Genomic DNA, 13,894 nt, shown 5'->3' with positions numbered 1-13,894 from the left:
TCCTGTCGCGGGCACTAGGCCTACCCACACAAGTGAGGTATAATTGTTATCGGGAGACTTGGGGGAACGCTGGGTGGAAGGAAATTTGTGGCTCCTCTCAGATTCCAGAAGTTTCTTTCACCGAAATGTGAGGAAAATGTGTTTTTTTAGCCAAATGTTGAGGTTTGCAAAGGATTCTGGGTAACAGAACCTGGTCAGAGCCCCACAAGTCACCCCATCTTGGATTCCCCTAGGTCTCTAGTTTTAAAAAATGCACAGGTTTGGTAGGGTTCCCTAGGTGTCGGCTGAGCTAGAGGCCAAAATCTACAGGTAGGCACTTTGCAAAAAACACCTCTGTTTTCTGTCAAAAAATGGGATGTGTCCACGTTGTGCTTTGGGGCATTTCCTGTCGCGGGTGCTAGGCCTACCCACACAAGTGAGGTATCATTTTTATCGGGAGACTTGGGGGAACGCTGGGTGGAAGGAAATTTGTGGCTCCTCTCAGATTCCAGAAGTTTCTGTCACCGAAATGTGAGGAAAATTTGTTTTTTTAGCCACATTTTGAGGTTTGCAAAGGATTCTGGGTAACAGAACCTGGTCAGAGCCCCACAAGTCACCCCATCTTGGATTCCCCTTGGTCTCTATTTTTCAAAAATACACAGGTTTGGTAGGTTTCCCTAGGTGCCAGCTGAGCTAGAGGCCAAAATCTACAGGTAGGCACTTTGCAAAAAACACCTCTGTTTTCTGTCAAAAAATGGGATGTGTCCACGTTGTGCTTTGGGGCCTTTCCTGTCGCGGGCGCTAGGCCTACTCACACAAGTGAGGTATAATTTTTATCAGGAGACTTGGGGGAGCGCTGGGTGGAAGGAAATTTGTGGCTCCTCTCAGATTCCAGAAGTTTCTGTCACCGAAATGTGAGGAAAATCTGTTTTTTTAGCCACATTTTGAGGTTTGCAAAGGATTCTGGGTAACAGAACCTGGTCAGAGCCCGACAAGTCACCCCATCTTGGATTCCACTAGGTCTCTAGTTTTTAAAAAAGCACAGGTTTGGTAAGTTTCCATAGGTGCCGGCTGAGCTAGAGGCCAAAATCTACAGGTAGGCACTTTGCAAAAAACACCTCTGTTTTCTGTGAAAAAATGGGATGTGTCCACGTTGTGTTTTGGGGCATTTCCTGTCACGGGCACTAGGCCTACCCACACAAGTGAGGTATAATTTTTATCTGGAGACTTGGGGGAACGCTGGGTGGCAGGAAATTTGTGGCTCCTCTCAGATTCCAGAAGTTTCTGTCACCGAAAAGTGAGGAAAATTTGTTTTTTTAGCCAAATGTTGAGGTTTGCAAAGGTTTCTGGGTAACAGAACCTGGTCAGAGCCCCACAAGTCACCCCATCTTGGATTCTCCTTGGTCTCTATTTTTCAAAAATGCACAGGTTTGGTAGGTTTCCCTAGGTGCCGGCTGAGCTAGAGGCCAAAATCTACAGGTAGGCACTTTGCAAAAAACACCTCTGTTTTCTGTCAAAAAATGGCATGTGTCCACGTTGTGCTTTGGGGCCTTTCCTGTCGCGGGTGCTAGGCCTACTCACACAAGTGAGATATAATTTTTATCTGGAGACTTGGGGGAACGCTGGGTGGAAGGAAATTTGTGGCTCCTCTCAGATTCCAGAAGTTTCTGTCACCGAAAAGTGAGGAAAATTTGTTTTTTTAGCCAAATGTTGAGGTTTGCAAAGGATTCTGGGTAACAGAACCTGGTCAGAGCCCCACAAGTCACCCCATCTTGGATTCCCCTTGGTCTCTATTTTTCAAAAATGCACAGGTTTGGTAGGTTTCCCTAGGTGCCGGCTGAGCTAGAGGCCAAAATCTACAGGTAGGCACTTTGCAAAAAACACCTCTGTTTTCTGTCAAAAAATGGGATGTGTCCACGTTGTGCTTTGGGGCCTTTCCTGTCGCGGGTGCTAGGCCTACTCACACAAGTGAGGTATCATTTTTATCGGGAGACGTGGGGGAACGCTGGGCGAAGGAAATTTGTGGCTCCTCTCAGATTCCAGAAGTTTCTGTCACCGAAAAGTGAGGAAAATTTGTTTTTTTAGCCAAATGTTGAGGTTTGCAAAGGATTCTGGGTAACAGAACCTAGTCAGAGCCCCACAAGTCACCCCATCTTGGATTCTCCTTGGTCTCTATTTTTCAAAAATGCACAGGTTTGGTAGGTTTCCCTAGGTGCCGGCTGAGCTAGAGGCCAAAATCTACAGGTAGGCACTTTGCAAAAAACACCTCTGTTTTCTGTCAAAAAATGGCATGTGTCCACGTTGTGCTTTGGGGCCTTTCCTGTCGCGGGTGCTAGGCCTACTCACACAAGTGAGGTATCATTTTTATCGGGAGACGTGGGGGAACGCTGGGCGAAGGAAATTTGTGGCTCCTCTCAGATTCCAGAAGTTTCTGTCACCGAAAAGTGAGGAAAATTTGTTTTTTTAGCCAAATGTTGAGGTTTGCAAAGGATTCTGGGTAACAGAACCTAGTCAGAGCCCCACAAGTCACCCCATCTTGGATTCTCCTTGGTCTCTATTTTTCAAAAATGCACAGGTTTGGTAGGTTTCCCTAGGTGCCGGCTGAGCTAGAGGCCAAAATCTACAGGTAGGCACTTTGCAAAAAACACCTCTGTTTTCTGTCAAAAAATGGCATGTGTCCACGTTGTGCTTTGGGGCCTTTCCTGTCGCGGGTGCTAGGCCTACTCACACAAGTGAGGTATCATTTTTATCGGGAGACGTGGGGGAACGCTGGGGGAAGGAAATTTGGGGCTCCTCTCAGATTCCAGAAGTTTCTGTCACCGAAATGTGAGGAAAATGTGTTTTTGTAGCCAAATTTTGAGGTTTGCAAAGGATTCTGGGTAACAGAACCTAGTCAGAGCCCCACAAGTCACCCCATATTGGATTCTCCTAGGTCTCTAGTTTTAAAAAATGTACAGGTTTGGTAGGTTTCCCTAGGTGCAGGCTGAGCTAGAGGCCGAAATCTACAGGGAGGCACTTTGCAAAAAACACCTCTGTTTTCTGTGAAAAAATGGGACGTGTCCACGTTGTGTTTTGGGGCATTTCCTGTCGCGGGCGCTAGGCCTACCCACACAAGTTGGGTATCATGTTTATCGGGAGACTTGGGGGAACGCTGGGTGGAAGGAAATTTGTGGTTCCTCTCAGATTCCAGAAGTTTCTGTCACCGAAATGTGAGGAAAATTTGTTTTTTTAGCCAAAGTTTGAGGTTTGCAAAGGATTCTGGTTAACAGAACCTGGTCAGAGCCCCACAAGTCACCTCATCTTGGATTCTCCTAGGTCTCTAGTGTTACAAAATGTACAGGTTTGGTAGGTTTCCCTAGGTGCAGGCTGAGCTAGAGGCCGAAATCTACAGGTAGGCACTTTGCAAAAAACACCTCTGTTTTCTGTGAAAAAATGGGATGTGTCCACGTTGTGTTTTGGGGCATTTCCTGTCGCGGGCGCTAGGCCTACCCACACAAGTGAGGTATCATGTTTATCGGGAGACTTGGGGGAACGCTGGGTGGAAGGAAATTTGTGGCTCCTCTCAGATTCCAGAAGTTTCTGTCACCGAAATGTGAGGAAAATGTGTTTTTTTAGCCAAAGTTTGAGGTTTGCAAAAGATTCTGGGTAACAGAACCTGGTCAGAGCCCCACAAGTCACCCCATCTTGGATTCCCCTCAGTGTCTAGTTTTCAAAAATGCACAGGTTTGGTAGGTTTCCCTAGGTGCCGGCTGAGCTAGAGGCCAAAATCTACAGGTAGGCACTTTGCAAAAAACACCTCTGTTTTCTGTCAAAAAATGGGATGTGTCCACGTTGTGCTTTGGGGCCATTCCTGTTGCGGGCGCTAGGCCTACTCACACAAGTGAGGTATAATTTTTATCTGGAGACTTGGGGGAACGCTGGGTGGAAGGAAATTTGTGGCTCCTCTCAGATTCCAGAAGTTTCTGTCACTGAAATGTGAGGAAAATGTGTTTTTTTAGCCAAATTTTGAGGTTTGCAAAAGATTCTGGGTAACAGAACCTGGTCAGAGCCCCACAAGTCACCCCATCTTGGATTCCCCTTGGTCTCTATTTTTCAAAAATGCACAGGTTTGGTAGGTTTCCCTAGGTGTCGGCTGAGCTAGAGGCCACAATCTACAGGTAGGCACTTTGCAAAAAACACCTCTGTTTTCTGTTAAAAAGTGGGATGTGTCCACGTTGTGCTTTGGGGCATTTCCTGTCGCGGGCGCTAGGCCTACTCACACAAGTGAGGTATCATTTTTATCGGGAGACGTGGGGGAACGCTGGGCGAAGGAAATTTGTGGCTCCTCTCAGATTCCAGAAGTTTCTGTCACCGAATTGTGAGGAAAATTTGTTTTTGTAGCCAAATTTTGAGGTTTGCAAAGGATTCTGGGTAACAGAACCTGGTCAGAGCCCCACAAGTCACCCCATCTTGGATTCTCCTAGGTCTCTAGTTTTAAAAAATGTACAGGTTTGGTAGGTTTCCCTAGGTGCCGGCTGAGCTATAGGCCGAAATCTACAGGTAGGCACTTTGCAAAAAACACCACTGTTTTCTGTGAAAAAATGGGATGTGTCCACGTTGTGTTTTGGGGCATTTCCTGTCGCGGGCGCTAGGCCTACCCACACAAGTGAGGTATCATGTTTATCGGGAGACTTGGGGGAACGCTGGGTGGAAGGAAATTTGTGGCTCCTCTCAGATTCCAGAAGTTTCTGTCACCGAAATGTGAGGAAAATGTGTTTTTTTAGCCAAAGTTTGAGGTTTGCAAAGGATTCTGGGTAACAGAACCTGGTCAGAGCCCCACAAGTCACCCCATCTTGGATTCCCCATGGTCTCTAGTTTTCAAAAATGCACAAATTCAGCAGGTTTCCCTAGGTGCCGGCTGTGCTAGAGGCCAAAATCTACAGGTAGGCACTTTGCAAAAAACACCTGTTTTCTGTGAAAAAATGGGATGTGTCCACGTTGTGTTTTGGGGCATTTCCTGTCGCGGGCGGTAGGTCTACTCACACAAGTGAGGTATAATTGTTATCGGGAGACTTGGGGGAACGCTGGGTGGAAGGAAATTTGTGGTTCCTCTCAGATTCCAGAAGTTTCTGTCACCGAAATGTGAGGAAAATTTATTTTTTTAGCCAAAATTTGAGGTTTGCAAAGGATTCTGGGTAACAGAACCTGGTCAGAGCCCCCAAGTAACCCCATCTTGGATTCCCCTAGGTCTCTTGTTTTAAAAAATGCACAGGTTTGGTAGGTTTCCCTAGGTGCCGGCTGAGCTAGAGGCCAAAATCTACAGGTAGGCACTTTGCAAAAAACACCTCTGTTTTCTGTCAAAAAATGGGATGTGTCCACGTTGTGCTTTGGGGCCTTTCCTGTTGCGGGTGCTAGGCCTACTCACACAAGTGAGGTATCATTTTTATCGGGAGACTTGGGGAAACGCTGGGTGGAAGGAAATTTGTGGCTCCTCTCAGATTCCAGAACTTTCTGTCACCGAAATGTGAGGAAAATGTGTTTTTTTAGCTGAATTTTGAGGTTTGCAAAGGAGTCTGGGTAACAGAACCTGGTCAGAGCCCCACAAGTCACCCCATCTTGGATTCCCCTAGGTCTCTAGTTTTAAAAAATGCACAGATTTGGTAGGTTTCCCTAGGTGCCGGCTGAGCTAGAGGCCAAAATCTACAGGTAGGCACTTTGCAAAAAACACCTCTGTTTTCTGTGAAAAAATGGGATGTGTCCACGTTGTGTTTTGGGGCATTTCCTGTCGCGGGCGCTAGGCCTACCCACACAAGTGAGGTACTATTTTTATCGGGAGACTTGGGGGAACATAGTATAGCAAAACAAGTGTTATTGCCCCTTGTCTTTCTCTACATTTTGTCCCTCCAAATATAAGAGAGTGTGTAAAAAAGACGTCTATTTGAGAAATGCCCTGTAATTCACGTGCTAGTATGGGCACCCCGGAATTCAGAGATGTGCAAATAACCACTGCTCTGCAACACCTTATCTTGTGGCCATTTTGGAAATACAAAGGTTTTCTTGATAGCTATTTTTTACTCTTTGTATTTCAGGAAATGAATTGCTGTATACCCGGTATAGAATGAAAAGCCACTGCAGGGTGCAGCTCATTTATTGGCTCTGGGTACCTAGAGTTCTTGATGAACCTACAAGTCCTATATATCCCGCAACCAGAAGAGTCTAGCAGACGTAACGGTATATTGCTTTAAAAACCTGACATTGCAGGAAAAAGTTACAGAGTAAAACGTAGAGAAAAATTGCAGTTTTTTTCACCTCAATTTCAATATTTCTTTTTTTCAGTAGTTATTTTCTGTAGGAAACCCTTGTAAGATCTACACAAATTACCCCTTGCTGAATTCAGAATTTTGTCTACTTTGCAGAAATGTTTCAGTTTCTGGTATCCAGCATTGGTTTCTCACCCATTTCTGTCACTGACTGGAAGGAGGCTGAAAGCACAAAAAATCGTAAAAATGGGGTATGTCCCAGAAAAATGCCAACATTGGGTTGAAAAATTGGGTTTTCTGATTCACGTCTGCCTGTTCCAGAAAGCTGGGAAGCTGGTGATTTTAGCACCGCAAACCATTTGTTGATGCCATTTTCAGGGAAAAAAACACAAGCCTTCTTCTGCAGCCCCTTTTTCCCATTTTTTTAAAAAAAAAACTAAATTTTCATTGTATTTTGGCTAATTTCCTGGCCTCCTTCCGGAGAACCCACAAAGTCTGGGTACCTCTAGAATTCCTAGGATGTTGGAAAAAAAGGACGCAAATTTGGCGTGGGTAGCTTATGTGAACAAAAAATTATGAGGGTCTAAGAGCGAACTGCCCCTAATAGCTAAAAAAAGGCTCGGCACAGGAGGGGAAAAAGGCCCAGCAGCGAAGGGGTTAAGTCTACAGCACTTCCTGACAATAAACTCAAAACTAAATCCATATTTTCTAACTTAGTTGGAAACGAGGCTAACATGTCTATTTCATTGAACGAAAAAATATCCTTCATTGTGTAGCTTCGGAGCAGTTTATAATGGAATAAAAATTGTGTTTTCTGGAAAAGCACGTTTTGTTTCTGGACAGAAACTGCCGACATTAAAAAATAGGTCACAGGATTTATTATCACCCATAACCAGGTTTAATAGATGAGTAATTCAGACTGGATGACGAGCAGAAAACATCTCCCAGAATTAAAGAACTGATCAATAGATGCGGGCCGTGGCCGCGCAATCGAAAATGGTGCACGCATAAGTTAGGCGCTCCGGAGGGGCCTACAAATAATCCTGCAAAATCTGCGCCTAGCCCTGGGGCATCCCGCAACTGCAGAGCGGGAGAGCTGAGGAGGACACCGCAGAACTGTGGAGCCTGATCGGGGTGAGGCTGGGTGGCTCCGGTGGAAGTCAGGGAGCCTCGAAGCTGTCTGCTCGGTGGGCCCCGTGCAGCCAGGGACTCGAGTGTGGGCGCGCGGCCTGCTGGGAGCGGCCCGGCGGCCCGCGAGGAACTGGAGGGACCGGGAGTGGCTTGGCAGGTGACGGCATCAGGAGCTGGGGGGCTCTCCCGGGTGGGCGTGCCGCAGCGACGCAGGGGCCGAAGAGTGGGCCCCAAATAAATAAAGCAGCAAGGAAGCAGGTGGAGCCGGCGGGCCTCGATTACGGGGGTGGCCGGCATCTACACCCGGCACAAGGGCAGAAAGGACACGGGGCCCGACCCCCTGTGCACAAGGGAACCCCGGGGAACAGGAGGAGATGGCGGAGGCCCGAGATCGGCGCCCCGGAGCAGGGTGAGTGCTGCGTGTGGCTCCCCTGGCGCTGGAGGACCTTTGGACACCGGTGGGGCCCACTGGAACACACCTGCGCCCCTAAAGATCAGCGCTCTGAGGGGGGCCCTTAAATAAAAACAGAAGGGGAAGAATCCTGACGAGCGTCGGCGGAACCCAGGCCGGGGTGCCTACCGGCCCCGAACGGAGGTGAGCAAAGGGGCGCCGGACTCCCGTGGGACCCCGGCAGGATTGGAACGGCAGGCTGGCACGGGGGCCGCCCGGAAGCAGAGGACAAGGGGGGAGACCAACTGGAGACCGACGAGAACGCAGAACGAAGGGCTCGGTCCAACCTGAGTGGAGCCAAGAAGGGAGGAAGCGTGTAGAAGAGTGACCGAAGTAAAAGTCGGCCTATCGCCCAGATCTGGGTGGTAAGCCTCCCCGAGTGCCCGATGTCCCCCAAGAATCGCCATAAAGGTAAAATATTGGACAGTATGACACCTGCTGAACGCAAGGAGGGAGAGCTGCTGGACCCTCCCCAACTCAGAGTACAGGACACCTTAGATAAGATCCTGGGTGCAATAGAGGACACCAAAACCACTCTGCAACGCAACATCAATCAGGTCGCAGTTCAAGTCGGCCTGCTAAGGGAGGACCACCACAAGTTAGTGGATAGAGTAAAAGAAACGGAGAATGCCCTGGCTGAAATAGCACCACAACAAAAAGACCTAAAAGCCGGGGTGACGTACCTAACAGATAGGGTTGCGCGCCTAGAGCAAAGAGCAGAGGACGCAGAAGGCAGAAGTCGTAGGAACAACTTGCGAGTGGTAGGGCTGCCGGAGGGGGCTGAGGGGGCGAACATGATGAAGTTCCTAGAGGAGTGGTTGCGCACAACTGTCGCACCGGAATGCCTGACCCCTTTCTACACCCTGGAACGGGCGCACCGGGTGCCATTGAGGCCTTTGGCACCGGGTCGTCCTCCGCGTGTGGTGATCGCTAGACTGCTACACTATAGAGACAGGGATATTCTCCTATAAAGAGCCAGAGAAGCGGGCCCCTTTAAAGTTGCGAATGGGGAGGTGACACTATTCCCCGACTTCACGCTGGACGTTCAAACCAAACGAGCCTCATTCCTGACAGTTAAGAGGGCCCTGAGAGAGGAAGGAATCCAATACTCGCTCCTTTTTCCGGCAAAACTAAAGGTGTCCATGGATGGTAAGACTACATTTTTCCAGACCCCAGAGGAGGCGTGGGACTGGCTGGAGGCCCGAGGGACCCAAATGGGACGACATGTAAGTGGGGAACTGGGGGGCGGTGGAGCACGCCGGGGTTCGGGAATACGGCGAAACAGGAACCGACCCCGCTTGGCACCAACCCAGTCGCAAAAGGAAATGGGGAAAAAGGCGGCACTAGAGGCTGCTGCCTCCATGAGCAGAGAGGAGTCGCCCCCCAGGGACTCGGGCGGAGAGTCGGATGGCACGTGATGTCTTCGGTGGACGGATCGAGCTGCTCGGTGCAGGCACCGAGGATGACACCTCAAACAGCGGATGAACTTGGGTAGCCGAGAACGCAGCGCAGCCCTGAGGCGGGGGTGGAAAGCGACCTTGTGGCCCCTCCGGGCATGGCCCCCCCACCAGAGTCTCGTCCATTCCGACAGTCTGGCGAGAACTAGAGTTGAAGGTTTGACTGAGTTGCACGGTTGCACAATATTTTGGGCAGCCTTCTGTTTGGAGGGCGCTTTGGGGAAGGGGAGTTGGAGTTTACAATTGTTAGTTCTGATGGCGCTTCGCAGGAGGTGGGTTGTTGAGGTTAGACATACAGTAAGACGCAGACGGATTCAGGCCACTGGGGCAGGCCAAGAAGGCAATGGCGCGATTGTATCTCCGATATGGCAGAGTATAACCTGCTAACATGGAATGTGCGGGGGATGGGAACGCCAAACAAAAGACACAAAATTCTGTCCTACTTAAAAAGAAGGGGTATTGAAGTAGCGTTCCTACAAGAGACCCACTTAGCAAAAGGGGAAGTAGAAAAGATAAGGCGAAGATGGAGGGGACAGGTGTATGCTACAGAGTACTCAGCATACGCCAGGGGGGCGCTGATATGGGTACGTGCTGGGGTTCTCTTTGCAGCATAATCCACCAATATTGACCATGAAGGCAGATATGTGGTATTAGAAGGAAGATTACACGGTGAGCCGATCACCCTGAGTTGCATTTATGCCCCCAACCAGGACCAGATCCCCTCTATGACACGGCTGTCAGGTCGACTCACGCGTCAGCGGGGGGAGGCCTCTTGATTGATGGGGACTTTAACAGCGTGCTGGATATAGAACTGGACCGTTCTACCCCGCCACTTACTGGGGCAATGACACGTAGGGTGGCCCAAAACCTTAGAGAATGGCTAGACGCATGGGAATTATTAGACATATGGCGTGAGCAACACCCTGCTGAAAAAGATTATTCATACTATTCAGGACTCCACAGAGTGCACACCAGAATTGACAGAGTGGTTTGTACAGCAACGCTGATGCAGGGGATGGTCCACTCTGAATACCTGGGACATACGCTCTCTGACCACAATCCTCTACTACTGACTTGGAGAGTGAAGGAGGATAGGCCCCCCATCCCGATGTGGCGATTGGCCCCTGGAGCTCTAGAGGACCAGACATACAGGGATGACCTTCGTCTCTTCCTGGCTGACCATATTAAAACTAATGAGGGATCCACTGACTCCAGATCCATAGAGTGGGAGACCCTTACAGTGACAACCAGGGGATATTGTATGGGACAGACGACGGGGGAGAGACGAACACTAGAACGGGAACTGAAAAGGCTTGAGAAGGAAATACACGAGGGGGAACAGAGACAGGGAACAGGCGAGCAGGAAAGGGAGAGGTAAGCCCAGGCGCGGAGAGCCCACTCTCAGGCTGAAGAACAACTTAGATGTCATAATGTGCAAAACTACATGGCCTCACTACACTCTGAGGAGGGGAGATCAGGTAGAATGCTGGCGTGGCTGGTGAGACCAGGAGGGGAAGGAGAACCTATCACCAAGGTGATAACCATGGATGGAGAGGAAAGACATAGGGGGTCATTCCGACCCCGGCGGTCATGGACCGCCGGGGTCGGCGGGAGCACCGCCAACAGGCTGGCGGTGCTCCACAGGGCATTCTGACCGCGGCGGTATGGCCGCGGTCAGAACAGGAAAACCATGGGGGATTCCGACCCCCTCACCGCCATCCTGTTCCTGGCGGTTCCGACCGCCAGGAACAGGATGGCGGTGAGGGGTGTCGTGGGGCCCCTGGGGGCCCCACTTTGAATTTCAGTGTCTGCTTAGCAGACACTGAAATTCGCGACAGGTGCTACTGCACCCGTCGCACCCTTCCCACTCCGCCGGCTCCCTCGTGGGAAGGGGTTTCCCGCTGGGCTGGCGGGCGGCCTTCTGGCGGTCGCCCGCCAGCCCAGCGGGAAAGCCAGAATGGCCTCCACGGTCTTTCGACCACGGAGTGGCCATATGGCGGTTCCCGCCAGGCGGGCGGCGACCGCCGCCCGCCGGCCTCAGAATGAGGCCCATAGTCCGAATGCTATAAATGACGCCTTCAAGGAATACTATGCTCATTTATATAGGAAACCCGGGGAACTTGATGTTCCTGCCCTTGGGGCATATCTGCAACAACTCCCCTTGTCAACGCTGACGAATGAGGAGCAGGAGAGGCTGGGAGCAGTAGTGACAGTAGATGAGATACGGAATGCCATATCGCAACTAGCACCCGGGAAGACGCCAGGGACGGACAGCCTACCTATGGATTTCTATAAGAAATACGAAACCTTACTGGCTCCCAGACTGGCAGAGGTGTACTCTGAGGCGTTGAGCCGGGGTGAGTTACCGGCCACATTGAGGGAAGCATTGGTGGTCCCTCTGCCCAAATCCAAAGCTGGAGAGACATCAGTTGCTAACTTTCGCCCCTTGTCAATGTTGAACAATGATTTTAAAATACTCAGCAAAATCATGGCCAACCGGTTTCTCAGCCACATGCCCAGGCTGATACACGAGGATCAGAACGGGTTTGTCCCGAACCGAAGCACATCCCTTAACCTGAGATGGCTATTTGCCATCCTACATATGCCCAGGGAAGCGAAACCTTCGACGGGGGTACTACTCGCCGTGGACTTCGAAAAAGCCTTCGACTCGGTTAGGTGGGACTACCTGAGGGCAGTGATGAGAAAGATGGGGTTGGGAGAGGGTTGGGTAAAATGGGTGGACTTGCTATATGCGCCACCCCTGGCTAGGGTAAGGACAGGCAGGACGGTATCCGACAACTACCCAATTCACAGGGGCACTAGGCAAGGATGCCCCTTGTCGCCACTATTATTTGCACTGGCTATCGAGCCGTTGGCAGCCCAACTGCGAAGGGATGGCAAGGGTAAAGGGATACACTGGGGTCAATCAGAGCATATTGTTTCCCTTTACGCGGATGATATACTTATCTACCTCAGGGACGGAGAGACAGGACTCTCCTGGGCTCTGGATGCTCTGGAGCACTTTGGGACCTTGTCGGGACTGCGTCTCAATAGAGGCAAAACATATGTTTTTCCCATGCTGACGGGTTGCAATCGGCCCGCTTCGTGCCCCGAGGACGTAGGTTGGGCGCTGAGGACATTTAAGTACCTGGGAATACAGGTGTTCCATGAGGTGGGGGACCTCCATGACGGCAATCTTGGGAGGGCACTCCGCTCCCTACGTGCCTCAGTGAAGTTCTGGCGCTCCTTGAGGTTAACCATAATGGCCAGAGTTGCATTGTCTAAAATGATAGTTCTGCCCCGGTTACTTTATTACTTCACGAATCTGCCGCTGCTGGTCACTTTGGCAGGGTTCCGCGAACTTAATACACTGATTAGGGAGCTTATATGGGACGAAGGCCGTAGACGCACAGCACTTTTGACTCTTTGTAGGCCGACACACCTGGGGGGCCTGGGAGTCCCTGACTTTGAGTTTTATTATTTAGCATCACAATTGCAGTGGATTGCTGCGTGGCTGGGAGGAAGGGGACAATTGGATAGATGCACTGCTCAGGGAGAGATTGGAATGGAACGAATCATTGCACAGATGATAAATATGAAAAGGACCACGCAGGCGGACAGTATGATGACGAGCGTAGCAGCAGCATGTTGGAAGAAAAGTATGAGAAGAGTAGGGGTAGGACAGCCATACTCCCTGGAGCTACCGCTCTCGGTACTAAGGGAAGGATCAGATGAGAGGATCCTGGTGGGCTTGGGCCTGGGACCCTGGAAGAAAGCAGGCGTGGGGACAGTTGGGGTGCTGTTCCGAGAGGGGGTGCTGAGGTCGTTTTCGGATCTAACAGAAATGGGAGTCCCAAGGGGACAGTTTCTCCAGTATAAGAAACTAACACACACCCTTAGATAACACTGGGGAATGATTAATGCAGAACCTCCCACCCATAGGGTACTACACTTACTACTAACGTCTGGTGGGGACTCTCACTTAATTGCTAAAATCTACAGGTCTCAAAACGAGGAATCACTGGATGCACTGCAGCCCCAGAGAGAACAGTGGGAAAAGACAGTGAGCAGGGAATTAACAGATGCGGAGTGGGGCAGGGCGCTAGCATATCCCCGGACGGTATCCAGAAACACTCGGTTGAGGTATATACAGTACAACTATATGCATAGAACATACCTCACCCCACATAGATTGACACGAATCTACGGGGGAACCCCAAAGAAATGCCCTAGGTGTGGGAACGTAAGCGCAGACTTCGATCATAGGGTGTGGAACTGCCCAGAGCTCCAGAGGGGCTGGGTTATGGCGCTGGCTGACTTGGCACGAGTGATGGAGGTGGAGCTTGGCCTGTCCCCAGCTACATGCTTACTGGGTTTGAGAGCGGGTATCCCTCTAGGGAGAGTGAGGGGGCGCTTTCTAGATCTAGCACTTGTTCTCTATAGGAGGCGGATTACGAGGGTCTGGAAATCCCCCAGGTGCCCATCAGCGAGTGAATGGAGACGGGACGTGTCAAGGTGGGCTAGAGCAGAACTGCAAGTGTTGAAAAGTGAGGAGGCAAGGGGCATGCGCCAAACCCCCATCGCCCTGGTATGGGAAGAAATACTCCTGAGATGGGACAATTTGACCAGGGAAGGGG

The sequence above is a fragment of the Pleurodeles waltl genome, chromosome 3_1, assembly GCF_031143425.1.
Source record: "Pleurodeles waltl isolate 20211129_DDA chromosome 3_1, aPleWal1.hap1.20221129, whole genome shotgun sequence".
Lineage (NCBI taxonomy): Eukaryota > Metazoa > Chordata > Amphibia > Caudata > Salamandridae > Pleurodeles > Pleurodeles waltl.
The sequence above is the reverse complement of the archived record's forward strand: the minus strand, read 5'-3'. Positions refer to the sequence as shown.